Source organism: Protobothrops mucrosquamatus, unplaced genomic scaffold (assembly GCF_001527695.2).
Source record: "Protobothrops mucrosquamatus isolate PMUCROS unplaced genomic scaffold, P.Mucros_1.0 scaffold1406, whole genome shotgun sequence".
Taxonomy (NCBI): Eukaryota; Metazoa; Chordata; class Lepidosauria; order Squamata; family Viperidae; genus Protobothrops; species Protobothrops mucrosquamatus.
In genome coordinates this window covers 109,452-114,155 of record NW_015387591.1, presented here as the reverse complement: position 1 = coordinate 114,155, position 4,704 = coordinate 109,452, and positions in this window count along the sequence as shown.

Here is a 4,704-nt window from a genome sequence, read left to right as displayed (position 1 = left end):
GTGGGGATATGGCAATTCACCATAGATGGACCATTGCTTTGGGAGTTTGATGTCATGTGCTGGAATTGAGTCTTTGGGTTTGACTGCCTGAATGACATGTTCCCAGTTGTTTCTCATGGCTTCCTTTTTCTTGCATGCTAGCTGTTGTTGATAGAATCTCTTCTGTTGGAGGAGATCCTGTGCAGCTGATGCTGTGTTGGATATACAAGCCTGGTAAGTGGTAGTTGGGGAGAGGGAGATTTGCCACTAACACAGTCCTGGTCAAATCATGATTTGGAGTGGCATTATTGTTGCCTTGAGGATGCATCATTACCATAGGTTGGATGTTGGTGGAGCTCTTAGATATGGATGTTATAGTTTTCCAAAAGTGTCAGTGATCTGAGGCCAATAACTTGGTTATCATTTGGTTTAAATATGGGGTCCACTTAGCTCAATGGTGAATTCTTCCTGCTGGCATTAATAAGGATTGGTAGCAACTCTCAGTATGTGTTCCTTGAGTGAAAACATTTAAATAAAGCACAGTTGAGAGATGATCACTATCAATCTTAGGAATAACTTCTAGGGCCTTGACATAAGGGAGAAGGTCCCTAGAAACAATTATGTAATAAATTGCACTAATTCTGGAGCCAGATAGATAGGTCAGTTTCAGTGGAGGGGGTCAAAGGCCCCATTTAGAATGTGATGGTTAACCTAGAGGCTGTTTAAGCCACTCAGAGATCTGCAATGTTTGATTTTTTTATTCTTTGACCTATGTGTGAGAAGAAATCTATTGTCTTCAGGATTGGGAGAGTGTTGTGTGCTTTGTGTAGCAGGTGTGATCATTAGAGCCCAATCATTGAGATTTTGTCCTAGGACTACAAATGCATTTGGATTCATCAATATTAAATTACTAGCATATGTTTTCAGTTCAGTCCACAAGGTTTTGATCTGGGATGTCTGTCTCATGGGAAGCATATAAGCATTTATCATCGACAGGGCATTAATACTGCCATGACATACGTTGAATGGAAGGAAGGGTCTTGATATGGCATGTAGTGTAGTAGACCGCGCCTCTTCCGCCGAGCCCTGAAAACTCATCTGTTCCATGCAGCCGGCCTGGCGTAGTTTTGATTGGGTTTTGTTAGGGGTTTTATATTTTAGAGCAGGCTTTTATGTAACATTTACTGTGATTTTTATTATTGCCTGTTCATCGCCCTGAGTCCCGTAAAGGAGATAGGGCGGTATATAAATTTTAATAATAATAATAATAATAATAATAATAATAATAATAATAATAATAATAATAATAATAATAATAATAATAATAATAATAAAGTAGACACTAGGATCCCCAGGCCTCAGAGTCTGCTGGAGGTCTGAAGGGGAAGTTTTAACAGAACTAATCTAGCATGAGTGCCCTTCTCCTCTGATGCAACATCCAGGAGTCACCAATCATAGAGATGCCAATGTAGGTAGTCCTCAACTTACAACAGTTCACTTAGTGACCATTTGAAGTTACAATAGCACTGAAAAAAGTGACTTATGACTATTTTCCACACTTATGACTATTGCAGCATCCCCATGGTCACGTGATCAAAATTCAGATGCTTGGCAACTGACTCATATTTATGGCACTTGCGGTGTTTTGGGGGTCATGTGATCCCCTTTTGCGACCTGACAAAGTCAATGGGGAAGCCAGATTCACTTAACTACTGTGTTACTAGTTTGGCTACTGAAGTGATTCACTTAACAACTGTGGCAAGAAAGGTCATAAAACGAGGCAAAATTCACTTAACCACCATCTCGCCTAGCGACAGAAATTTTGAGTTCAATTGTGGTCATAAGTTGAGGACTATCTGTACTTTAATTCAAGCAATGCGAGCATCTTGCCTTCAGGCCTTAAGCTGAAGTCACGGAGATCCCCGGAATTGTATTTATATTATTCTCTATCCTGGTTGGCTCATCATGTACTCAGCCGAACCCTTGGACTGAGCTGGTACTATTGAGAAGGGATTTCTCAATCCAGTCTGGAAAGATGAAGTCTTCTTTCATAAACAAATTCAAGGTTTGTGAATGACATTAAATCTAGGCTTGTGGTTCAATGTTCAAGTTCAATGTGGTAAGCCATAAGGTGGAGATGACTGGAGTGAACAGGACAGATTTTTTGTTGGCCTCTCTATATATGACAGACATGTCGAACACAAGGCCCGGGGGCCGGATGCAGCCTGCAAAGTGGTTTCATGTGACCCGTGAAGCCATCCTAGAAACAGTGAGGGAACGGCCCCCGCTGCCTTGGCCCTGGCCCAGGCCAGCCGGGAGCCAATGTACAATTTTGTGGTGGCCATCTATGCTGAAACGCATTCAGTCTTGGCTCCACAAAGCCGTCTAGAAACACCAAGGAACCAGCCCCTGCTGTGTCGCCCCCGCCCCCTGGGTGCATGCTGGGGAGGTATCACCCTTTGTGAGGAATGAAGAAATGGACCATGCCTTGGCGCTTGCCCCGGTTCCACCCCCTTCTGCCAGAGACCCTCAGATCTGTCCCACTCCTGCCCAGGCCCCCACAGGCCCCCTTGATGCGAACAATGTAGAGCTGGCCATGCCCACCCAGTAGGCCACACCCATTCCATCCACGCCCACCCAGTAGGCCGCACCCACCCTGGCCACACACACCCATCCCCCCCCCGAGGGCAACCGCAATGCTGATGTGGCCCTCAATGAAATTGAGTTTGACACCCCTGATATATGAGGACAGTGGACAGATTTCTTCTTACAATGCCCAGGGTCATTGGGGGTTAGCAGCACACAACTGCTACACACACACATAAACATACACCTCAGACTCTCTTTCCATCTCAGGGATTATCTAGCCATGCATGATTCTGCCCATCCAGTCTGAATTCCAAGGAAGGAGCTACTAAGACTCTTGCTAGAAGAACGTTGTCAGCTAGATTTTTTCCAGGGGAAGCTCTAGCATTATGGAACTTGCTCCCCCAGGTGAGATGCCAGGCTCCACCTCTCCTTGCAACCTGGAAGGCTCTTAAAAACATTTTGTTAAAGTGAGCCTTTGGTTTATGATGTGATTAGGGACAAGCATCTGAGCACGCTATGGTTTCTTTATTAAAGTGATGGTTTATTATTAATATTTTCAGATTTTGTTGTTTTTTACTCTGCTGTGCATTGTCCACAGTCTTTTCTGATTGATATGGTTTACTTTTGAAAATAAATTTTACCTCCTCTCACAAATCTGTTTGCTATTTTATTTAAATGGCATGATGTGATGATACTTTGGGACTGCCCCCTCTCCTCAATATGGCAGAGGTTTTTAGGCAAGTCACAGCTTCCCCCTTCTTCAAAGCAATCAATCCTACTTTACGATTGTGCAATGTCTTCAAAGCAATACAATTTCTATACTATGTTCAAAGATGCCAAGATAGTTCACTGATTCCAGATCATCTATGAAGCATGAAGCTGTCACACCAGCATTACCCTGATTTATTTAATAATGGTTTGATGAGTGAGACACAAAAGTCTGGATTTCTAATTATGCTAGTTTGTTTAACCATACCTTATTGAATAATGTATTAATATAACGCATTACTCCACAAACTGACAATTTTGTACTAGCTTAGTTTGATATGTGAATTTAGCCATGTGGCGATTTTGATTTGCACTAGTTTCCCCCAAACTTGGCATCTTCAGATGCTTTGGATTTCAACTCTTTCTTATAAAATCAGATCTTATTAAAATCAAACACAGTTGAAGAGTACCAGGTTCAACAACACAAATTACGCACAGCTAAATACTTTTTTTTTGGGGGGGGGGTACCCAGCCTGGAGTTAGGAATAAAAACTCAAACTCTGACAGGGTAAGATTGGGGCTGCTTGTTGAGGTAGCTTCACCAGGTAATACATACGGTGGAAATGACAGGGGAACTCGTTTCGTTCGTTCTCTGAACAGATGTATCCTTTGATAGCTATGGAACTAAAATGTACGTCCAAATTACATATACACGGCACTGTGGAACGGGAGCAGGAAAAAAGCTTCTTCAAAAGTTGTGCATGGCTGCCACGCCTTCATAAAAAGCGCACAAGAAACAGGGAATTTAACATCTTTACATCTTCTTTCCCATCCCTGCAACTAGAAAATCAGAAAGGCTTGTTGTGCCGTCCCACGTACAGATATTTCCAGAGAAATACCAGACTTCTTTATTGAAGATCGACGAGAATAAATTACCGGGGAGTGGCGTCCAGCAGTCCGGAAGGATCTGTATTTTAGTTTTTTTTTTTCGGGTTGTGCGGTTTCTTTGGCTATTTCTTAAGAAATAAATGCCGAACCACTTAAAATGCGTCCGCATACACCAGTGTTTCTCAACCTTGACAATTTTAAGGCATGTGGACTTCAACTCCCAGAATTCCACAGCCAGCATTGCTGGCTGTGGAATTCTGGGAGTTGAAGTCCACATGCCTTAAAATTGTCAAGATTGAGAAACACTGGCATACACACATTCATCGGAGCCCTTTTTTTAAAAAAAAAAGAAAACCTTCGCTCCCCCGTTTTCTCCCGCCTCGATCCTGAGGCATAGGCACGCATCACGGCCTTGCAGACTACATTTCCCAGAGAGCCCGGCGGCTGTCATCTCAAGCGAGAGCCGCGTGAGGTCGTCCTTCAGACCTGCCGCCGGGTCCCCGGGTGGAGCGAGGTTGGTTCTTTGCCAGCGCCCCGATT